This window comes from Pseudonaja textilis, chromosome 4, assembly GCF_049901715.1.
Source record: "Pseudonaja textilis isolate UNSWEBS1 chromosome 4, rPseTex1.2, whole genome shotgun sequence".
Lineage (NCBI taxonomy): Eukaryota > Metazoa > Chordata > Lepidosauria > Squamata > Elapidae > Pseudonaja > Pseudonaja textilis.
The window spans coordinates 13,345,346-13,370,441 of NC_141993.1; the positions used below are offsets into that span (position 1 = coordinate 13,345,346).

General features: G+C 43.3%; 1 protein-coding gene across 2 annotated transcripts in view; it reads left to right on the forward strand.

The window, feature by feature from the left end:
* ARID5B (AT-rich interaction domain 5B) overlaps positions 1–25,096 on the forward strand; it is a 133,835-nt gene that overhangs the window by 37,242 nt on the left and 71,497 nt on the right. The gene's annotated exons all lie outside the window — the stretch shown is intronic.

Below are 25,096 nucleotides of genomic sequence, written 5' to 3' on the forward strand. Positions count from 1 at the left end.
CTTTCATGGTTTCTGCTCTCGTGTAAATTTGGCCCCTATCCTAGGCTAGCAGAGTGCTGGATTAACCACTTTTGCAAGCTGACAGAATGTGATGTCGTAGTTGGTGCAACAATAGGGATTATGTTCCTGTATATCTGTACATTTTGATTTATCAGTGAGTTCCATTTATGTCGTTGTGTAAATCTTGCCTTATGGAGATTTCCAGTAGTAAATAGTCTTGTTATGATCTCTGTCACTGATAAATTGCTGCACCCAAGAGTGGAATTTTCAGACTTCTTATCTGAGCTATTAGCAATATAATTTCAGTTGCGGTCTCATTCTCCTGCACCTTGGAAGCAAGGCCTTTTGGAGTGAAACAGAAACTAACCTGGGAAAGAAAGCCACTCGCTACGTTTGATGAATATCAGTTTCTCCTCTTGAACATCTATTGATAGTTCATTATGGTTTGCCTATTGCTCACTTGGAGGCAGTTGAGATCCAGAGCATTAGATGAGGCTGGAGGAGCACGTCTGCACCTGCTGGAAGAGGATCATCCTTGTTCCGGTGGCCACCTTCATGGGACTGTCCTCAACTTCCCAGACGAGGGGATAGAGACATAGGATTGAAACAGGGCACTGTGCATTGGGCTCATTGGAGCCTACATATCAATGGATTCATTAAGAGGACAGTAGCATAAAATCTCTGAGGAAGGATCCCCAGGAACGTAGCCTGTGTTGGAACCAAGGGCCAATTTCTCAGCAGAATCACAATACATGAAGCCGCAACCTCTGGGAAAGTTTAAAATGTGAAGATGTGAGAGATGGATTGGTCACATATATAAGTGGAAAAAGTTGCCTTTTAGCTACAAAGTGGAAAAGTCTTAATATTGATCTGTATCCCAAAGGTGCTTTTTCAGAAGGCAAGTGGACTTTGTTTTTCCTTGAAGATGTTTTGCTTCTCATCCAAGAAGCTTCTTCCGTTCTTGGATGAGAAGCAAAATGTCTTTGAGGAAAAACAAAGTCCAGTTGCCTTTTGAAAAAGCCCCTTTCGGGCAACCATGACCTGGATGACTATCGACTTTTATCTGTAGCTGGAGATACAGCTGTCACTTTATTGTAAAGTGTATGAGCTTGGAGGGTTAGTGCAGATTTATTTATTTTATTAAATTTATATGCTCACTTATCTCAAGTACAGGTCATGACCCTGGGCCGTTAGCAATAACTGAAACCAGAATAACAACAGCATAACAAAATTATAAATAACATAACTAGCAGTTGAGAAAAACAACCCACAACAATACTAATAATCAGTTGCAACAGTTAATGCAATCAAGAGCTTCGACTTCAGTTGCTGTACTATCTTTCATACTCTATTATGGAAAAAGAGAACAGGAAAAACCTGAATTTTCCAGTCATTATTTTCTTTCAAGTACCAATTAACATGTCTGAAATAAAAACATGTTTTGGAATTTTTACAGAAAAGGATTGTAGGAGGAGAGCCGTATTAGCCTGCGGAAGCCAAAATTGGGGGAATCTTGAACACTAGCAGATTTTATTTTCGTGAATGACAGCTCATTTCATCAGATGTGTGCATTTGCAGAAAAGCAGTAGGCTTTTTCAACTACTAGGGTGTTTTTGTAGAGCTCTTTGTCAAGAACAGGTCGATGCACCTAGGAAAAGAGGGGTTAGCGATACGCTGAAGTCTTGAGTAAGGTCTGAGGTGTGCATGATACGGATGAAATTAATACAGGGCAGTTGTGCGCAGGAAAAGGAAGAAGGACTTGAGAGGTAGAAGGGAATAGGAAATGGTCATCCGAGGGTGAAACAGCAGAAATGATGATTCCCCAAAGCAAGAGGACCAGCAGTAAGACGATGCCACATGTTCCAAGATGCTCAGCATCCCTACAGTAGCCCTGATCTGCCTGGGCCATGACGTTCAGGCTCTGGAGCAAAAGGAACCTGGGATGCTTCTGGGGGACGGGGGAGAGCCCCTCCTCTGCACACAAGACTGCAGAGTCATCTTCAATAAGGACCTTACAGGGGACTGAGGACTGCAGATGGTGAGGTGGTGCCAGAGACCTCAGGCTCTTATCTGAGCACACTTTTCTCCTGGCATCCACACAGCTGCTGTGGCTAAACTGAAGGAGTAGGGGGAAGCTGTTGGTTTAACCCCTTCCTTTCAACAGCAGACCATTAGCATACCAAGAAGTGCTTTTTCTATCCCATTAAGACTTGCGTAAGGGTTACGTGGAAGGATTTGCATGGTGTCGCTAGCACATTCCGATTATCCTGGGTTGGATCTGCTAGTCTCGATACCTCTAGGAACCTGAGTAGCCATTTAAACTCACCAGAACCCCTTGGGGATCTCAGATGGCATTATTCTTGGACCCTAAAGGCACATTAAAGTGGTCATTTGCCCCTTGACTGCTGATAGGCCAGCAGCTCTAGGGCTGAAGGACACTATGGGATATATGTGTGTGTGTGTGTGTGTGTGTGTGTGTGTGTGTATACACACACACACACACACATGTGTAGAAAGGTGTCCAGGCCCGTTAATTTGCCAAATACCTTTCCTTGTGCTGAATTGATTCAGCTTTTAAAAGGGGGATTTAGAGTGGGGACCAATCTTGGTCTGGTGCCCTGAAGATCACCAATTGTGTCTGGTGTTATTAGAAGGACTCTAGTCATTTGTTTGTTCAAACCCAGGCACTATAAATACTTCATTCTGCAATGCGAGCATAGTTTCATATTTATACTAGCATCTGGCTTAGGGAACCGAATCCTCCATTCTTTAAATAGCTTCGCTCAAATGCTTAAATACTTTGGGAGCAGAACATTGCCCTGCAGCCATACACCTTGTTTACATATTCAGAGAACAAGGCAGGAAGAAACCTGGATCTTTCTCCAGAATGGCGGCGAGTCAGAATGCGGAGAGGAGGGCAGAGGTTTTTAAATTAAAAAAAGGAAAACTGGTTCAGCTGAGAGGAATGTTTTGAATTTCCCTTTTATTTATTCCATTTATGACTTTCAGGGTAAGTATTTCATTGCAATGAATACTTTGTTTCAGGGAAAGAGGAAACTCTTTCAATAAACAAAGAGCAGAAATGCAAACTATCAGGTGCTTTCCCTTGGCCAATGGGGGGGGGGGAGGAAGAGGAGGAGGAGGAGGAGGAAATGCACTTTGCCATTCATTCAGAGGAAGAAGCAGCAAGGCTGCAGCAAGGAAGCCTTAACATAATCCACAAATGGATAAACACTACCCTGTTTCTCCAACAATACGGCCTCCCCCAAGAGGAAGTCCCAGCATGTTTTATAGGCATGAAATGAAATTAAGCCCCTTCCCCCCAAATTAAGGCCTATATTAAAACATGCGAAATGGGGGGGAATGGTGGGGGGGCTTGCCCTTAGGAAGTACTTTTGTTGCACACCCGGATATGGTGCTACCTGCGTTGACCCTGATACGAAGTGCCCCACCAACGCCCAGGTCAACATCCAAGCCGTCGCCACCCGCCCACCTGAAGATGCAAGGGGGGGGGGAAATTAAGTCATCCCCAAAAAGACGACCTAGCCATTTTTGGGGGGCTTAAAAAAAAAAAAAAAAAACCGGCCTTATTCTATGAGAAACACGGTAGAAACGGGCCCCATGGCTAATGATTACCTGCTTCAGTCACAAAGAACAAAGTGCCTCTTTCTTTTCTTTTTTTTTCTTTTTTTTTAAATGCACCTCCTTCTAATACTGATAGTTTTCAGTTTGGCATCCCCAACCTGTTCAGAAATGCTAAATCAAGACATTTTCCCAGCTGAATCAGCTCTTTCCATCCTCCCCTTGAAGCTGTGATCTGGTGCTGATGCACGCAATGTTAAACTCCACGGTTAACAGACCCAGTTGTTCGGTGAATTTTTTTTAGTTAAACAGTTAACTCATTAACTTAATTATGAGGTATTTTTTAAGCAGAACTGTTTAAATTTTAATTTTAAATTACGATCAAATTTTAATCAGAATTGCCCTTGATCTAAAACAGAGGTATTGTGGCTGGAGAATTCTGGGAGTTGAAGTCCACAAGTCTTAAACTTGCCAAGTTTGGGGACCCCTGATCTAAAAGGTGTTTGTATCAGGGTCCCAACTAACGCAATCCCAAATGAAAGAACTCCGAAGCATGAGGTCTCCTCAAAGAACATTTTATTAGGTCATGTCATATTGGCACAGTGCTGGTGAAAACCAGATCTAAAGTTCCCGGCGTTGTTTCCCCCTAATTAAAAGCAAAAGTTTGTCACTTCCCCTGAAGCATCAGTCGCAAGGTCCAATCAGCACACAGTCCAGGCGTGGGGTGGCCTCAGTCTCCACCTCCCAACCATCTGCATACATGACCTTGGTTCAGGTGTTGTTTTGGTTATAGCACCCCAGCTATCTCTACACTCCCCCTCCCTCGTCCCCAGTCTGTGTCAGCCCTGAAGCTTTGAAGATAGGAAAAACCCCAGTAGAATAGGAAGAGGGCCACGGTCTAGCCAGCTTCAGGGCTGACAACTTGTTGACAGCATACGCTCTAGAAGGCCCCGATGGTGGGCAAGGAGTTATGGTTGAAGATCAAGGGTCTGTACAAACAGGTGGTCCAGGGGCGTTGCACAGAAAAATGAATTAGCTCAAGGACCTCACCGAGGATGGGCCTAAGATGAAACATGGTAGGAAAGATTCGGAACTAAAATAAATGTGCCCCGTTGGCAACATGGTCAAACGGTAGAGTGATAAATCGCAATTATTAATAAAAATACAGGCGTACAATTGCTCAAGTTGTTGTTTTTCTATTTTACAGCTCCTGCTGTCTATATCTCGTATTCTGCTGACATTTAGATCTGAGATGTCCCTTGCCTGATTGTGCTTCCTGACCCTCATCTTTGGTTGTCAGTTGAGCTAATAGTTTCCCTTTTAACATGTCATCGTTTTAATTTTTCTAACAGATTTAAATTAATCAAATATGAAAGGGTTTTAATGGAAACATTTTCCAAAGAGAGGAGGGAACTTCTTCCCATTATCATTTTCCCATCCTGAGATATTTTCAGAAGTTACATTGTTAGTTCAGTATGATAAGGACTTCTGACAATAAGCGGGGGGGGCAGCCTTGGCCACTCAACAGACCTTCCAATAAGGGAGGCAAACTTTGTTATTTCATGATTGCAGCATTCAGGGGCAGTAGGGGAGGAACGAAAGGTCACCTAGCCCCCGCTTCTGCATTAGCCATCCTTCAGTGGGGTTGCCCTGCCGCTTCTTAAAATTCCCCAGAGGTGGAGGAGCTACGGCCTCCGCAGACAGGACGCACCACTGCTGTACCAGTCTTACTGCCGCTGCAGATCTTTGGATACTTTTCCAATGTAGAGGAGGCAGAAATCTCCACAGACCAAATTCTGGAAATAGCCAGAGCAAAAGTAGCTTGTCTTTCAGTCACAGACTCCAGCTGCATCCGGACATTTTTGAACTGTAGATCTCGAACTTAAGTTGAGTCAAGCCAAGACCCAAAGAAAGGTCCGAAGCATTAAACAGGAATAGGGAATCAGTGGTAGTCTTTGTCTTTGTCTTTGCTGCCATAAGTATCCCTGGGCCAGTCAAAGCTTTTGGAGAGTCAGCCCTGCGACTGGTTTCTCTCTAAGTCCAATTCTTGCCCCGAAATGATTAGGAGACCGGTGCACGTGATTTTCTGCCTGTCCTGTCCTGTACAAATACTGTACAAATACTGTACAAAGGCAGATAGATAAACTCCACAAAGCATCTATACAAAGTCTCTTTTACTGGTTCATCAGGCATCGTTATCAACTCACAGTTATGACAAGGTTCTTCTTAATGACCAATCCTTTGCATACCTGTCTTTATGGTGTAGAAAGATAATAAGATCTCAACCCCATGATGATTGGAGCAGCTGCATGGTAATAGATTCAGGCAAGAGTGAAGAAATCTCCCCCGACCCACCAATCTGGATTACAGAGGTGACCACATGACATGGACTACATTTCCCAGGATACCTTAACTACATTTACCATGATGCATTCCCTTAAGGGGACAGCTCACAATTCCTAACTAACTATCCCAAATCCCATTAACTCTAAACTGTCTGGACAGCACACATGGGTCATAACACACCTTAGCTTCCTGGGCCAAGACTTTCGTTTTCATGTTATCTGAAACGCTTGTTTCAGTGCCCTTTCCCAGGGCAGCTCTGCCTTCTTCCGATGGAGGCAAGGAGAACCAATTCTTGCAAACAGATTTATCCTGCCTTCTTCCTAGGAAAAGAGGATGGTTAATTTGCCTTGGAAAAATGGCTGCTAGAAAGAACAGCTACAGCCCTAGAACTCCCTTGTGACTCCAAGCAGGCATGTCTACATAGTTGATCTGGGGGTAGATAGAGTAACTGTGCCAAATATTTAAAAATATCAAATATTTAAAATATTTAATCTAGGCAGCTGGAGTTTGGGGGATTGGTTACATACAGTGCATTGTTCCAAGTATCTGACTGAGGAAGAAATTATTTAGAAAGCATTTTTTTTTTGTCCTTTATATCACTTAGCCTGATAAGACTTGGAGAAGCTGGTTGTTCGCAGACCTGTATTTTCATAAATAATATCCACTATGGAGCCCAGACTACAAAGAGCCAGATTCTTCATCTTTGGCATGCAGTGCCTTTGTAAGAAGCCCTTGGAAGAATTTCATAGAGCAGATCTGGCTGTCAAGTTGCAAAGCATCGTCCTGTATAACTTAAGATTTCTCTAAAGGAAGCGTTTCCTGACATCGGGAGAATTATGCTCTTTGCCCAGTTTACTTATCGGCTTGAGAATGACCACATCCAGGGGTCTCCTCTGTCACAGGGCACAGCTTTATGCCAGGTCAGAAAGTAGCACTATTTGGACTGGAAACACCCTGGCCCGCCCACCCACCCCGCTTCTTGGCAAGAGACCCTGTCAAGTTGAAGGGAAAGGCACAGAATGTATTTGTTTGTTTTTATTTATTTATTTATTGATCACATTTCTACACTGCCCACCCCATCCCACCTAAGCAATTCTTAACGTTTCTGCCCTTGGTTTGGTTTCAAGGGCTCAGGTAGAGAGCTTTGGGGGGACCCCGTCAGAGCAAAGTTGTTGCAGAACCCAAGAGGTCACTGTCCTTCCCTTCTTAAGCCTGGGAAGTAATTCTTTCAGTGTCGAGGCGAAGGTCAGGTTTTCTAGCTTTATACATAATATTTAGTGAGTAGAGGATAACAGGATCAGAGTTGGTTTTGTAAATCTGTCCACTGAATGGGCTCCTCTAACAGGCTGAATAATCAACATGATTCAGTGTTTCTGTAGGAGGGAGATCGCCCTATAGGTAGGGTCCCTATGGGTTTGGCTCAGGGGTGGGGCTGCTGGGGGTTCGCAGGGGTTCGGGAGAGCCTCTAGAGAAGATTTTGTGCAGTTTGGAGTAACCCCCCGTGCCCCGCCCACCCCTCCCAGGACTCCCCAAGCAGCCCGTTTTGGACGCAGGTAAGCGCAGCGTCCAGGCAGAGGCTTGAGGAGGGTGAAAAACGGGCCTCCCGGAAGTTCAGGAAGGCCGGAAATGGGCCCGTTTCTGGCTTCCAGAGAGCCTCGGGAGCCCGGGGAGGACAAAAACAACCCCTCCCTGCCATGGTGCAGGAAGCCGACTAGGCCACGCCCACCATGGCCACACCCACCCAGTAACGGGTAGAGAACCCTTTGCTAAAATTTTTGAGGCCCACCCCTGGTTTGGCTAGACAGGTGGACACCATCTCTGCAGGGAAGCAAAGGTGTTTTTGGGCAACCTCCTGAAAGGATGGGGTGTCCGTGGAGGTAGAATTATCTTCCGCTTATTCCTATTGCTGCTTCTCCCACGAAGGGGGGCGGAAAAAAAGACTCAATTGGGTCACTTTAAATGCCCTAGTTCCCCAAACTTTATTTCAGGAAAGAGAGAGAAAAAAAGCTGAACTAGCCCACTCTAGACAAAGGAAAATTTAGTGTAGATTAAATTTATGTCTCAGAAATAGAGGGATTATTGTGTCTGCTTCAGATGTAATTTCATGCCTAAGAATTTACATTGTAGGAAAACAGGTCTGGGTTACATTAGGCAGGGCCTGCTCTACTGTCAGCTTAATTAAATGGAAACTGTGGCTAGGGGAGGGAATGGCTTCATGGAAGAAGCCTGCTCTTCTGCAGGTGGAGGAGAGAGAAACAGGAGAGCCCTTCCAAGGATCGCCTCGTTCAAAAGCCAAAGCGGTGGTTCACCCTTGTTTACATGGTCTTGGGGATTTCAAGCTGAGGGTGCTCATTTAACCTACAGAATGGTCTGACTCCCAAGTTTTGTACGTCTTGACCTCTGACAAGGAGGTTATTACAAAATAAAGGTGCCCCCCCCAAAAAAAGAACATTGATCCTCCCAAGAATGGCCTTTTCCTTCATGGTCCAGGCGGAATGTAGCCTTTTCTCATTGCACGTTTTGTTGTCGAGCTCACGAAGATGAACCAAGTCCCTTGTCCTCTAATCAAGAAGGGTGATTTATCTGTTAACCAAATTTGCCCCCCCCGCCGCCCCTTTCTTTGACTTATGGTATTTGAGAGGAACCTTCACCAGAGGAAGGCAAAGGAAGGAAGAGAGGAGAGCCCCTGGGGGGTTTTTTGGCCTCCCCTCCCTTTTTGTTTTATCGTTACAACATTTTGTGCTTTTACGTTCTGCAGCGTTTCTGCACCTGAGTGAAGGATGGGGATAGGCCGTCCTTTCAGATCTCACTCTTTGCTGCCTGTGATTCAAAAGAGGGAAAGAAAGTGAATGCCTCTGTCTTTTAATAGCAGCCATTTTTATATAACCCTAAATTACATCAAGCAATTTTATGTTCCAGTCTTGTTTACAGAACTGATGTGTGTGCGTGTGAGAGAGAGGGAGAGGGAGGGAGACAGAGAGGGAGGGAGAATGCTTTCAGCAAAACTTAAGAACTTGGGGGTGACCCAAAAAACAAGCATTTGGGCTGCCCCAGTTCCATTTCCTTAAATTGAAACAAATCGATTCTACTCATATGTACCACTCATTGTTCATTACATAGATACATTTCTGTGTATTAGCTAGTGAAATGCAATATTGTGAATTTGGAAGTCGAATAACCAAGAGCGAAAGCGGTGTGTGCCTAGCCAAAATGGAACGTGCACTTTTATTTTATTTTATTATTTTTTTAAAAAAAACCTGTCCCCTCCAACCAGGATTCCCTTGTCAAAGCTGCATTGGAAGCCAGACCGATGAAGTGAAATTGTGGGGCTCTGCCACTCCACCAAAGGGTCTGGTCAACCTGATGGGATTTGGCTGTCCTGAGGACAAGGGCACGGCTGCCCCTGTGCAACAGCCCTATTTTGTTGCTGGCTGCTATCCGTTCTGGGCATCTAGAAGGGCCGCAAAAACCAAAGCTTCCCTTCTTTCCAGCCACTGGAAGACACTGGAAGGTCTGGTTCCCCCTTCCCTCTCTGTCATTACGTGCTTCCCTTCCACGCTGCGTGGAGCAACCTCACTCTAATGTTTTGGGTAGCAGCTTCGTTTCCAGTTCTTGACCCCAAGGCCACAACAGCAATAGATTTGCAAGGTGTCTGGTCTGAAGCAAAGCTAGGGAATTTGCCTGAAGGTGTGCTTACCCTCACCTTCCACTGACTGTTTCGGGCCAGGAGCCATCTTTGTCCCAGCTTGACCCCAGGACTTTGCTCCAAAAGGTAGGTGAGCTCAGGTAAAAACTGGCCCAGTTTCAGTTATGCATTGATTGATGGATTGAATTTACTTCTTATTAATTCTTACTTTGCTTCTTATCTCCCCGTGGCTTTAATCGTTTTCCTTTTCTGTCCTCTTAAAAATTGCTGCTGGGTGGCAGATCTTTGAATGAGCTCTAAGTCCAAGGTGGAATTGGGCTGTACAGTGTTGAATACAAGTTTATCAGGGAGCAGGTCCAGTTGAGTTAGAATAGAATAGAATATAGAATAGTGTAGGATAGGATGGGATGGGATGGGATGGGATGGGATAGGATAGGATAGGATAGGGTAGGGTAGGGTAGGATAGAATTCTTTATTGGTCAGGTGTGATTGGACACATAAGAAATTTGTCTTGGTGCATATGGTCTCAGTGTCTTTATAGAATTAAATAGAATTTCTCTTGGAGAGCTAAACAGCAAGCTGGGTCAATTACCTGTTCACATTCTCTCCAATCCTAGAGAACTCTTGAGCGGCTCATACAACATAAAATACAGATAGAGAACCCAGAATACAGCCCCAGAATGAAATACTGAAGAACTCCCCTCCCCCTCCGTGGCAAGCCACTGGGGGCCAAAAGCTCACCCCTTTGAGAGACAGAGATTCAAGGCCCAAGGAGGTGCGGTGAGACTTGTCCTTTGGACAGGGGGGAGGATATGGGGGCTCACCCATCCCTGATAAGGACAGGGACTGCAACTGGAAGGATGACAAGAGGGGATAGACGTGTTGTGGAATAACTTGGGCGTACCCGAGAAGTTGGGCAGAGTCGCCGTTTGCATTGGGTTTGGAGGTTGACTTTCTCTTTGTTGGAGGTCTTCTCCAGTGGCAGCAGGATTCTGTCACTTTCCCCTTTTAGCCCTTCTTTGAGTTAGGACCAAAGCTTTATTTAAAACAAAGGTCTTCAAACTTGGCAAGTTTAAGGCTTGTGGATTTCAACTCCCAGAATTTCTGAACTAACATGACTGGAAGAGGAATTCTGGGAGTTGGAGTCCACAAGTCTTCAAGCTGTCAAATTTGAAGACCCCTGTTTTAAACTGCAGAAGCCAGGGATGTTTCTGAACTCCCACATTTTTGCTGCTTCTCATCTTGGCCTGAAGAAGGTGGCCTTCACGCCATTTCCTCTTTCATGGTCTCCAATAGTCCTTGCACGAAAGACATACGGTGTCTCTACCTGAGCAAAAATCTGAAAATGCCCCATGTCAAGGCAAATATATTTGGGGGGAGGGGGAATGAATTCCTGGCTGGTGAAGATGATTCTCTCCATCCACAGGCCTCTACTGTCCACGCATTCTCAAAGGTGGAGGGTGAGGTTCCCAGACAACGCACCGGTCTAAAATCCTTCTGAGAATTTTTTTTAATTGCAGAAGTTGGAAAAGCCTGCTCAGAGGAGAACATGGTTGGTCACGTCTGGACACCAGGCAGTTGGAAATAGACTAAGATGCTGGAGAAATTTCAGGGTTGTGCCAGAAATTTTCTCGTATGACATGACAGTCTTTCCATGGTGAAAAAAAAATCCCTTCGAGCCACCCTCAAACTTTTCTTCTGAAAGCACACTGGAGATGAGACATCAACACACACACTGTGGCTATCTATCTTTTTCTTGAACAGCAGGATTCTTTTTGATTCCTGGCCTTAAAGTATCCCCCCACCCCCCCAAGTATTAAATGCTTTACCAAGAAAGGAGAAACAAGTTCTTAGCCAATAAAATGATTTAGTTTCTGGACAGTGAGGTGAGGTAGTTTGTTCATCTAGCTTATTTTAATTGTTGTATTGTTTTTTCAACAGCAGCACTTTATATACTGAGCTCTAAACTTCAAAGCCAAAGAATGTGAAAACAGGACATGATCAAGATATTCTTTCTGACTTGGTCCATTAATTTTAAAGAAGCTGAATTAATACAGTTCCTTTCTGCCACCATATTCTGTTCCCAAATTGGTTCGCTTCTGCTCAAAATAAGATACAGACTTGAATGGATAATTAAACAGAAAAGATAAGCATGATAATGAATCAAGCGGAACCTGTCAAAACACCCGTTCCATATCGTGAGATACGGTATACAGTAAATATACAGTAAATTTAAATCTTTCATATTAAAATAAGAGGAGCTCTTGAGGGTTGGATCTGGATGGTGGAGTAATTACTTCCTCCAAAACTCAGATTCCCCAAATATTTGTACCATGTTCTGTATTTTTGACTGGATCTGTTCTTGAGATTGTTTCACAATTATCAATTAAGATATAATTTTAAAATATAAAGTATTTTTGCATAGATTTACTGACTTCAGTAGAGAACCACTGAGAAGGAACTAGGATTTTATTCCAAAGTATATCCCCTGACGGTTCCCATTTATTAAGCCTTACAATTTTTTAAATTGCTTTTTCTGGTGTATCACCTAATAAAAAGATTTTCAGCCTCAACACACGGTAGGCTAAACCATTAGCAACTGTGCATACATTACCGCCCCCCTCCCCTCACGGTTTATTATTATGCCTACAGAATAAACCGATGACAACCGCCAGATTGTTGCTAGGCTGTCTGTATCATGAACATTCATTTTGATGGTTATCTGTTTATTAAACGTTTCTGATGTATTTCTGGAAAAGAAACAGGAGCACTCTTGCTCTGCATACACCAGCCCTGACCGTCTTTGGGAAGAAAAAAATTGCTTCTTTCTGATAACATGCTACAAAACATTTCTTTGTGCCTCTGTGAGTGTATTTCAATTTCATGAGCCAGCCACTTCAATGTTTCACATAAGCATGATGAGGAATGACTGCTAAAAATAGGAACTCTGACGCCAGTTGGATATTGTGCTCTTCCTTAATGCATTGTTTGGAAAAGAGTTCATTTAGGATAAATTTTGACCAGTCTTCCAATCTTCCAGGACTTTTTTTTAAAGAAAAAACTCTTTTTCTCTTTCTTCCTTTCCTTCTTCTTTTAATCCTCTCTGGCTGGCTAAGATTAAAAGTGCAGCTTTCAGATTTTTCTCCTAAAATAAATTTCAGGCGTCCTCATTTATAGTCAGACTGCTCTGATTATTTGCAGACCGACTGGAAATTTACATGCGCTTTTCTCCATTATAAAACACTGATCTGTTCATATCATTAGTTCCCTCGTGACTGCAGGCTGGGAGGGAGCCAAGGGCAGTCTATACCTGCCGCTGTAAATCGTGAGTTGACACAGCAGAAAGAGGGTTTGTAACTTTAAAAGTGTAAACAGTTTGGAAAACGAAGTAATTTTAGCCTGTGATTGATTGCCTTGTGCTGCTACTTTAAATTAGCTGAGGGGCTCCGATGAAAATATATGCTTATTATACTCTCCCCCACCCACCCACCCCCAATTTTATAATAATAGCCTAATAGCCAGGGAGAAGCAGGCATTTGAACAATGTATGCTTCTCCTAGGGCGACCTTTGGGGAAAAGAATAGTTTTATTGTGTGTCCATTATGTTGCCTGAAACAACATTCTGCAGTTATTAAATTGACTTGTTCTGTATATAAATAATAGGCTAGGAATTCAAAACAGATGCATTGGACTGCATCATGTTATTGACTCAAAGCATAGCATCCTTTCCTCCGGATCCACAGTGGATCTGCCCAGTGTTGGGTTTGATATCCTGTCATTTCGATCTGGGGAGCAGGGTGGCACCTTCGCCCAACGGTACCCATTGTTCCCGGCCAAGGGGGTTTCTGCACCTTCCTAGGAGGAGTGGGCAGTGCCTAGAGTCCATTGTCTGAGCCCCTGTGATTTCTCTAGGCAATGCCAACTGTAACTTCACGGAGGCAGTTTGCTCTTTCTAAAACTGAGCCTTGTGGCATGTCAGACTTTGTTACCTTTAATGCATCGCAGTCAAATCCACACACGCATGTCCGGAGAAAGGAGTGTGTGTGAATATATGTGGAGAGAGGGGCCACGTTCACACTCACACACAGACGCAGAGGCATCTTGATGTGGGATAGGCAAAGGGGAAAAGAGAGCTGAATTTAGAATCAGAATTGTCTACACATGACAGCCGTGATCAAAAGAGGACATTCTTGATCTGTTAACTTTGGAGCGCTGGGCAGAATGTAATTGCATGGATGGGAATTCCAAGGAGCCCTTTTGTTATGTGATGTTGATCATCTTCATATTTTTTTTTTTTACTGGGGAGATTCTAATGATTTGGACAGTGATCTGTGGGAAACGTATCCCATGCTCATGCGCATAAGATAAGATATAAGATAATCTTGATTGTCACTTTTATTGGAGCACGTTGGCCCAGATTAAAAATTAAACTGTCCATCATTGTCCATTTTAAATACATAGCAGAAAGAGAAACCTTGAGAGTTCACAAGGTTCAGGCTATATGGAACAAAACTGTGACTGAATATTTCGGACACTATGAAGCCCCCTTCCAGAAGGTAGCAAAGAAAACAGGTTGTGAAGAAGATGTGTAGCATTGCAGACAATCCTGCAGACCTTGCTCCAGCATCGCTTGTGTGCTATGTCCTCAGTGCTGGGATTCAATTTTTTTTACCACTGGTTCTGTGGGCGTGGCTTGGTGGGCGTGGCTTGGTGGGTGTGGCAGGGGAAGGATATACTGCAAAATCCCCATTCCCTCCCCACCCCACTAACCTGCTTTCCAGCTCCGTTCTCCTGTGCAGGGCAACCAATGAAGACCCAGCCAATCATCTGGGACTCGGGAGGCAGAGAAGAGATGGGGGCGGGGCCAGTCAGAGGTGGGATTTGCTGGTTCTCTGAACTACTCAAAATTTCCACTACCCGTTCTCCAGAACCAGTCAGAACCTGCTGAATCCCCCCCCCCTCTGTATGTCCTGGATAGCAGGAAGTGAAGTGAATTACCCATCATGTTTTCTGCGTCCAGGTCCCTCCTTGGTGAAGTGTTTGGGTGCTGCCATCAGGCCTGATGGTTGCTGCTATTGAGATTTCTGATCTAAATGCTGCATAGCTTTCCCTTCCCCTCTTCTACACAGTATGACAAATAAAGATTCGCATCAGTTGGGCAAATGCTCTTAGTTAAGATTTGCTCCTTCTTTCAGAGGGTGTGAGACCAGGGCAATAATGAGAAACAGCCAGAAAGCTAGCTAGTCTTTAGAAAGTTTAGATCTTCGGCTCTGCCAAACCTCCCTTAGGACTGAAGTTTTGCTTGCAAGCAAATTCGGTGCAGACTCACGGCAAGCAAATTTGAGAGACTGAGCTAGCCGATGGCAGATAGATAGATCACTGAATGATCTGTGAGCAACTCAATCTGCCTGCTTTGCCTGATTTTGGGTAAAAGTTGCTCTTTTTTAAAAATAAAAAATTCAATATTTACATGCATGGTGTGTTGTGAGTTAATTTTGTGAGTTTGCTTGCAAGCAAATTTTATGTGACAGACTGAGCTAGCCAATGGCAGATAGATAGATCTCTGAATGAATCTGTGATTCTGTGAGCAACTCAATCTGCCTGCCTGCTTTGTCTGATTTTGGGTAAAAGTTGCTCTTTTTTTATAAAAAATTCAATGTTTATATAAATATTTATAATATTTTCATACAAGCCATGCCCAGCCAGTCACATGACCACCAAGCCACACCCACAAATTAGGCCATGCCCACAGAACCGGTTAGTGGTCCCTGGGATAAAAAATTATGAGTTTGGTGGTCCCTGAGGTCCAAAAGGTTGGCGACCCCTGGTTTAAACAACCATAGTGGATATTTTCTCTTTATTCCGGGAATAATTAATGCTGTTCCTACTCAGCATTGGTGGAAAAGACACCAGCCTGGCCTGGTCTGAACTGTTGTTAAGTATTCAGGCTTTGTCTAGAATGTTTTAGGCTCTGAATCTTACTGACATTCTGGATTATAGTATTACAGTGGGGAAATTATGTCTTATTTCATAAATGCATTAGAATTCATGGGTAAGGCATTCTAAGGCCAGGAAATTAAGTAGCGTCTTTTGAAGGAGTAATGAACACCTATCAAAATAAGCACAGGTTTGCTCTTAATGCCAACTCAAAGAAGGAATGATAGCTGCACTTTCAAGACAGATGGTTCTTCTTGTGCAGTTTCCGGAAGGGCCTCCTGATCCAGACCTTCAGACTGAGTGTGGAATTGCTGCTGCTCTTCTGCTGCAGAGGAGACACCAGGAACAGGGAATTTATTTATTTATTTGTTTATTTAGTCAAATGCTTACAATATAATAGAAATAAGAATAAACCTAAATAGAAATGCATGAAATAGGAACTAATAATTGGGGGCAATAGGACAGGGACGGTAGGCACAATTGTGCGCTTATGCCCGCCCCTTACAGACCTCTTAGGAATGGAGTGAGGTCAATAGAGGTTAGTTTGAGGGTAAAGGAGATTTGGGGGTTTGAGCAGGTGACAACAGAGGCAGGTAGTGAGTTTCTGACATTGCTGAAGTCGTACTTCCTGCAATCAAGCTTGGAGTGGTTTACGTTAGTTTATATCTGCTGTGTGCTCTTATGTTGTGGTGGTTAAAGCTGAAATACGCCTTAAGTGGTAAGACTTTTTTACTCCTTTCACATTTCACCATTGGGTCCCAGTCTTTGTGGAATCCCATCTCCGAAGATGCTGCCTCCAAATTAATCAGGGCCTCTGGTCAGGAAAAAGGGCCTTCTGTCCTAGAGACTTATTTGCCCCTAAAGCATCCAGGAACCCTTGCTCAAGGCCACCCTCATATGACTCACTGCACCAGCCTTCTCTCCCCTGGGCCTTCCACAAGCGTTGGGCTCATCCTGGCCTGAAGCTCCTGAGGTGGCCTCCAACTCCGTCCTTCGTGGACGTTCTGTGTTCTGGTGAGGTCTGAGGTGGGGACCAGGGACCTTCAGCTTAAAAGAAAAAGGCTGCTAAGAAACGGTAGCCTTGGCTGGTACTCCCCCTCCCCACAGGAAATAAAAAGGGAAACCCATTTTAAAAAATACATTATCCTCCAATGTGAGATTAAAGTGCATTGAAATTAACAGGACTAAAAACAAATCCAGAAGAATTTCTGATTCTGTTCTGAGGAGCTTTTCCCATCTCCCAACGTGCGATCGAAAGACTCCTCTGGGATGGGGAATAAGTTTAGCCCGTCAGTGCCCATCTTGGTCTGTTGGGTCCTTGTTGCAATCTCAGTCTCTCTGTGGCCCCTGTGGGGCTCATAGGTCTTTGGAAACTTGATGGGAGGGCTTCAGGGCCCCTCGGGGGTCTCAGAATACCATTCATTTATATTCCTTAGGACAGAAATGAGGGAGGAGTGCATATTTTAATATTAATAATTTACAATTAAATCAGATCAATAATTCACACTGATCAAATTTTGTTTTCATTCTGCTCTGCCTAATTTCAGAGAATGGCTTCTGGCACATAAATCAAAGGCGGAGTGCATCTCTTGAACTAAAAAAGGGAATGCACGTTCCTTGATTCCTGAGGCTGGATAGGACCGGCCCTTCTTTAAGCAGAATGTAGACTTTCGAAAAGTCTGCGCAGAGGAAGAGCGGAGTCTTTAGTCCAACCCAACCTGGGTGCAAAATTGGAAAGGAAGAGACGTATCAGGAGGGCTCGCCTGGCACCCTTTTGGGATGCCAAGCCAGACCAGTTGCCAGCCAGGAAGAGAAAAAAGGCCAATTAGAATAGGGAGGCAGGCTTGGGGGTCGAACAGCACAGACTGGACTTGCTGTGGGGCCGGTGGCAGGAGGAAAACCGATTAGGACCTTCAGCTGATGCGTGGGAACAAGATACCACCAGCCTGTAATTACCCCTTTAAGAGAAAAGAGCTATTTGGTAAGTGAGTAGATGAAGTTTATCTGTAAAAAGTGTTTTCATCAGAGATTATCTTTTTCTTGCTGGCTTTCATCTCATCTCCTTCTCTCCCTAATGATTCTTTTATAGGCCTCCAAAACAGTTATTAAAATGTTGCAGAACAAATAAGGTAATGCTGGAGCTTATTAAAAATTGGTTCTTTTGTTCCTATCTGGCAGCTGACAAATTGCCTTGTGCTGCATCTTACCTGCTCTATTGTGCGAGGTTAGCCCAGAAAATGGCTGCAAATAAATTGTTATTGAATGCTGTTGAAAATTAAGCCTAACACTTTTCTTCGTTAAGGCTCCCATTCAAGCCTTTCTTTGCCTGCCTCTCTCAGTGTGTTGTTTTACACTTGTCTCTTGCATTATGTTGGGCACACAAGGAAATATTAACAAGAAAAGAAACGCCCGGGCAACCTGTGCCCAGACTCTATTATCCGGCTGTCAAATGCCCACATGAGAGCGAGCTCTAATTTTGATTCATATTGACGGTGCTTTCCCTAACAATCACTGCGGAGGGCTGTTGCTGGAACGTGAGGCCTCCAAAATAGTCTCTTTACAGCTTTCTCAAAATCGAGGGTTGCTAAACAGAATGAGAAGGTTTCTTGTTGTGGGGAGAAGGTTGGCCAAAGGAGTTCTTTTGCATAGGCATTGAGATAGGGCTGCTAGCACACTATTGGCTTTAAACAATATATATTTCAAGCGTGCAAACACACTCACCCCACTTCTTTAACGTGTAAGCTATACAAAGTATACATTGCAAGAATTAACATGGCTGTTATTTCATTAAGGGTTATGGAAAAGGCATAAATGTCAGGAGTGTTTTAAGCATTTAAATCCTCACCTGGTGCCATTACAAAGGAGCCCAACAACAGTGACCAAGTTCTGCTGAATTTCTCAGCTAATAACGAAGAGACTGTTGCATGAAACCGAGATCAAGCATCCAGGTCATAAATGCAAGCTGGTTGCCAAGTGCCCGTATTGTTGTGGGGATGCAACAGTTCTAAGTGTGAATGTAGGTTGTAACTCACAGTTTTGAAGGCTGTCATGATTTCAAACTGTCAGTAAATGAATGGTCATAACTTAGTTGAGAACTACTTATAGCCCTGTTGAGGATAAATACATTTTTCTTATTCAAATGACATTCATGGGGGTATTAAAAATAAGCCAGCAACCCCATAGATGTAGAATTTTAGCCATTTTAAATATGTTCAGGCACTGTTGAATTAATTCCCCTTCATAATCTTTTTTGTTTGTTGTTGCTATATTTTCCCTTTTAAGGAAATGTAAAGGGTCTTTCTTTTCTTCTGATTTTATACAGGAATCTATATTATATTGCTCTAAACATTATACTGGAACCTATATAAAATTGCTCTAAGAACACTTGTAAAACGTTTGAAATATATATTGTGTTTTCATTTCTACTTTTTCTTTTAAAACAAACTAGAATTCCATAAGGAACAGTATAAATGATCGAATTACAGTTTGAAAGAATCGGTCTTTTGCTTTCTTCCCTCCGTGTTCCCTAACTTTTGGATGCTGGACAGATTGGATGCTTTGTTTATGAAATAGATTCATTTTTTCTGTATTTTTTAATAACAGGAATAAGGTTCTTCAAGTTTGGGGAATCCCAAATTATTTTCTGGATACATCTTATCATTAAAAAAAATAGTAACCCCGGAGTATGCGTACAACATGAATTAATGCAAAATATTCTAGATTCTGGAAAGTTAACACCTCCTTATTTCCTGCATTGGACCAAAGGAACCACTGTGTGCTCCAAGGTCTCATGTTTTCACCATGATCCATTTAGTGATGGTACTTCTCTGGGTCAGTGAGTGGAAACCATCACTTCCATCCGGTGGGCATGGGGGTCGACCCGGAATGTTTTCCTGGGTCCCAGCCAATTGGGGGCTCTGGAGGAAACGCTTGTGTGGAGAGAGAGGCGGGGATTTTGAAAACTAAAAGTTAGCCAGGACTGCATCATGGAGGGAGGTTTTGCCAGGTCTTGACCAAGCCAGATTTTGAGGTGGTTAGGACATCGAAACTGGTGGATCGAAGTATAAGAGGAGGACCTAGTCTGTTCTCTCCCCCCAGTGGCAAACAGGGACCAGCAAGTCCATCACCTGCTCTACTCGGAGAGGAGAACAAACATCTCCTCAGCAGAAGGGAGCCCTCTGGTCCAGCTGGATGCGGAGAAAAGATGGCCACAAGAAGCGCTGGACTGCTGCCCTTGTTTCAGTACGCTTAAATATCCTTCTGAAATTGGCACAACTGACAGTATATCAAAAATAAGCCTCTCTCTGATCAGCAGGAGCCGTTTCTTCATGAGGGACATTTCTCTTTGATTGCCGGGACTTTCAAACATTGAGGTGTTCCATGAAAGACGGGAGAAGATTTCCCTTTAAAGTTCCGTCAACAAAGCAGACTCCCATTGTGTGGATAATTCATAAAAATTTGTTCAAACGTCAACAAAACAAAAAACTAGAGGTTCACCTATTTGATTTGCATTTCCTTAATGTGGTAAGGCAGCCATTAATATTTAAAAAGTGTTGCCGTTAATTAGATACTGAAACTGCGCAAGAGCAAGAGGGGGGAGCAGAGAAAGGAAACGGTTGGAGTCATCGATACAAAAGGCTCCCTTGCCTGGTTTGGAGACCACAAGGTGACCCTTCGGTGGTCAGTGAACATCCTGGAGACAACTTGACCAGGAGGTGGTGTGGAGAAGGAGAGGGAGCAGCGAGTTCCGCCCTTCAGCCCACTGAGGAGGAATGTGTGGTGCCTGGGGACAATTGTACCCCCTTCCACCTCTGAGTTTGGCCTCAGGGTCAAGCAGAATTGTTCTCTGAGAAGCGTGGAGGAACAACAACAAAATTGGACATACGGGTTGGCCTTTTTTGTAACTTTCGCGTGCAGAGTGAACGTAGGGTGACTCGTTAAATCCACTTCTTCAAGAGTTTTACATAAGGGGAAGTGTTTATAAACCATATTTGCTGCTAGAACTATTTTCATTAACAGCCACTCTTAATTGCACACTATGAATTTACAGTTGGTGCCAGTTGATTTATTAATACATGTTTAAGCACCTTCACATGCATCAGGCTTTGCTGAGAGCCAATTGGGCACAGGAGCCAGAGGGAGCAGGAAAGGGGACAGGGATACAGCCGCTATGATTATGTTACTGTGGTCACTGTGGCAGCATCACAATTCTGCTACCGCAATAAGCAATGGCCTGTAAACAGGTAGCATCAGCCAGAGTCAAAGGCAGTTCCAATGGGATGCCTAAAGTGGCTGGTGAGACAAGGAAAGGGTGGATGATGGGAAGTTGAGTGAGATGTGTTGGTATTGGAAGGAAAGGAAGACAGAGCTCCATGTGAGTGATTGTGCATCAGATTGAGACAACTAGACGATTGTCCAAGGACAAAATGTGGAAGAAGGAATCTCCAGAGGAAAGCCGATCAATCTAAGGGAGTTTGATCTTGTTTCTCCTGTCAAAAGAAACATATTCGAGTGTTTTCATTAGTCTTTATAGACTCACTTTTTCAATATTTCATTGGCCATTCACAGCCCACTTCTGTTGATTTCTGTGTAAATAATTATCAAATCTTCAAGGGTGTGGCTTTGGGAGGTAATTTAAGAACTTGTGATTTTCAAAATAACCACAGCAGTGCAATAGCAACACAAAAGTGATAATGCTGTGTTTTGTTTTGCTTTGCGGTTACAAAATAATGGAAACAGTCGTTCCTTTGCATTCTCTTCTTCCTTCATATTTTCCTTGCCACTTTCCTACAAAAAGAAACAGGTGTTTTCTTTTGGATATGTTCCATTTGTCTTGATTTGTTTAACCATCAACAATAGTTGGCGCAGAAGGAGAAAGATACAGCTATCCCCTTGTCCAGGTGTTTAGCTACATGTTTAGCTACAAGTGTTTATTTCTCTCCTGAATGCATGCATTTGTGCTAATTTAACTGCTAAGTGGAATAAATATCCAAAACTAAAACCAGAGGAGTGATAAAGTTGATGCACAGTTTTAGAATGTTAAGCACTGGTAACCAATTCACTTAGATTTAGACACGTTTTATTTCTACAAATGTCATACTGTATAATGTTGTGTAATTAGAACAGGAAATCATTGAGTAAGTGAGGAATGAATAAGAGTACTTAGGCTGAAAGGAAAATTACCTTCTGAGAAATTATATTCACACTCCACACCCCCATTCTTGCTTCACACGATAATGTTGGTAGTGATAGAAACTGATGCAAATTTTCTTATCTGTAGTACATTGTTCTGCTAGGTTCTTCACAAGCTTACATCACACACACACACACACACACATCTTTTTTAAAAATTCCTTTTTCAAAAAATGAATGCACAGAATTTACAAAGTGCCTAATTAGAATCTGGAATTGTGCCTTGCAGCAGAACGACGACGACATGGAAACACCAATGTAATTATTGGTACCTCTGAAAGCTGGAGGCATGCCAAGTATTGGAAGCTGCTCTAGTTTGGTTGCTAGCATGTGATCAGGCTGGAGCAAAGTTTAGAGAAATACGTAGTAAAACATCCAAAGATTATACCGTACAAACCTCCTCTAGAACTGAGCTGCCTTAGATCAATCTTCGATTGGATGCTCTTTGGATCTACACTCCGCAGCAGAACTAATTAATATTAAGCCGAAGTGGCTAAGTAAACAGCGTGTCTGTCTTTGAAGTGGTGGAGTTAACAGGTGATGCCCCACCAGCGGGCAGAAGAGATTCCCAGGAGCACCAAGGCAGGGCAAGGTGCCCTCATGAGTTCTCTCCTTCCATCCACTTCTTTCCAAGGTGTCTCATAAGAGTCTCTCGCAGGCCTGCCTGGAAACGTTTGAGAGCTTCTATATGCAACCTCAGTAGGCAGCTGCCACCAGCCCTCCTAAGCCCTTCCGTACGGTCTTAGGTGCAGTGAACGAAATGCCAGAAATGAAAACAATAAACACACACCCAGACCCCACAAGCAGGATAAGAAAGCAAGAACACACCTGTCTTTTCTCCTCAGAAAAGGGGAGACGACGTTTCAAAAATAGCTCTTCTAAGAGAGATTTGGAATCAGTTAAACAAAAAATTGCTTCTCCTGGCATTTGGACTAATGCGATTAAGAGAACGAAAGGGTAAAATTCCTGGCAGATTTCTGCAGCTGGGTAATTAGGTACAGGAAGGGACATGCCTAGTTTTCCATCCAGCTCTACAAAATCCCGATGCAAAGATTATTTGTGTGTGTGTGTGTGTTTGAAAAGGGGAAAAGCTCAGCGATGTTAAAACTGGATTTGGTGGTTAGCCATAATCATTGGAGTGTGGTGTTTCTGAAGCCCAGCAGGACAAGCTCCTTTTGTGTGTTTCTGTGTTCCGTTGAAAGACTTTTTGATCTTGAAAGTCAGTTTGAACCTTAATGGTGAGGGTTGGACTTTCACCTGAAAGTTCAATTTCTGCTTCCAGGGGCGACTAGTGTAAAACCATTATTTTCTCATGGTGATCGAAATCGAGAAAAGGTAGTTGTCCACATAGCCAGGGGGCCAAGCATCCGAGAGGGAACCACTGAAAGTTTTCCTCCAGAAGTTATTTGGACTAGAAAGAAAAATACAAAGAGCTCGATGCATCTGCCCTTTAAAATGGTCCCGTGAAAAGGTTACTCGCCGGCTGCAGTTCCAGGGCTTGTCCAGCATGGAGAGGTTTGGGCTCTGCCCTGTCCCGATGTCCTTCATGGTTCCAGGCCCATCTTCAACTGATAAGTCCATCGCCAAATGACCATGCCCTAGAAGACATGGCAGGATGGTGGCAGGGCTCCTTTCTAAGACCAGCTGCCCAGACAAATGAGTGGAGGGGGGAGGAAAGGGGACATCGAATGATGGCACCCCAGGGAGAAGGAGCTGACAATTGACTGGGCCTCTCTCTTTCCACAGAGAAAACGAGAATTGGAGAACTGTGCTCCTGCTCAAAGCAGATTATCATCAAATATTTCATTCTGACACAGTGCTATAATTTTAACATATAACCATAGTAACATTTACTAAGTTCTACTGAAAGAAATCAAAGGTTTTTCTCCTCCCCGTTTCAGTGAGGAGAGATAGAGAGACCTTTGATTATTATTTTTTTCTGGCATTGGTGCGGTGGAAATAATATATTTGTTCCAGGAATCATTTGTTTGTCTTTGCTTAAACAAATGGAAATGCTGTTTTTCCTTTCCCCTCTTTGTCTTTTGGTTGGACATTTTATAAAAGGTGCGCGGGGCGAGGGGAGTTAATTCCATGAAGCACTCTTATGAACGCATATTGCTTTTTTATTTTTATTTTCATTATTGCTTTCACAGCTTTGAGTTAAAATCTAGTAAATGTAAAGAGAGTAGAAGTTCAGGGTAAAAAAATATAACTTTAGTGATGAGTTGGCTTTAAAATATCCCTTTAAAATAATCCTGAATAATATTACAATCATTTTAGTAATGTGCTTTACTATTAATATACTGTACTGTTTATAAAATGGTTAAAGACGGGAGAGAGGGAGGGGGAGATATCTTGTCAAAAACAAACCAGCAATCTCAAATAATGCCCAAACACTGATACGCAATCCTGAACAGGATTTGCACCTCATCTGCTAGGACTATCTGTATAAATGGGGCATAGCATCCTCCCCTCGGTGTGGCTGAGGGGTCCCGTGTTAAACTGTGTAGATCGCATCATGACTTCTGTAAGCTGAGGACATATACCAGTCCAGTATCTGATTTTTAAAAAAATGTAAACAATGATATGCTTCAGTGGTTAGATGGCCTAGACATTGGTATTTGAACATAGATCTCTTTAACATTTATATTTTATTGCGCTTTACTAATCTAGATGAGAAGTTAATATATATTGCTAGTCCATGTACAATATGCCATATGCTAAATGAATAAAGTGACACACATAAATGCAGCTTGAGTACATCCTGGTATATTGGGGAGATGTGGCCTTAAATCTATGATTGAAGACAGTAGGTCTTGTGCAAAGATTTGGTTACAACATTATGATTAAAAGGACCATAAACCCACCCTGCAAAAGTGGTCTTTAGGAACCTGCAACGGATGGTCAGGACAGACAGTGAAGCTGAAATGGTTTCAAGAGGAGCCTTTCACACTTCTGAGAAAATAGGGCTGACCGGAAATTCTTCCCAAGCTAATATCTGAGATGATTCCTTGCACTGAAAGCGAGGAGTTCAGCCAAGGCAAGTGGCCCGTGGGCTCTTAAGAGCTTCTGCAGGTGGGAAGGAGGTGCCAGCTACCACCCTGTTTGTTTCATGCGGCATCCGTCGCTGCCTTGTATACACTCACTAAAGCCATTGCTGGCTTTGCTGTTCCTTGGCATCTTATAGAAAGAGAAAGAGTGGAGTCGGGGCCACGTGCAGAAGCCATACAAGCCATATGTACCATGGCCTCATTCAGCTTGTTATGAGGGTCAGGGCAGGACTCAGCAACTCCTTTCCCTAAGCAGTTTCTGCTCACAGGGTGGGGGAAATCTTCATACGCACAGTTCTGGGAATCTGTGTTTTTAAAATGCTGGATGTTTTTTTTCAGATTG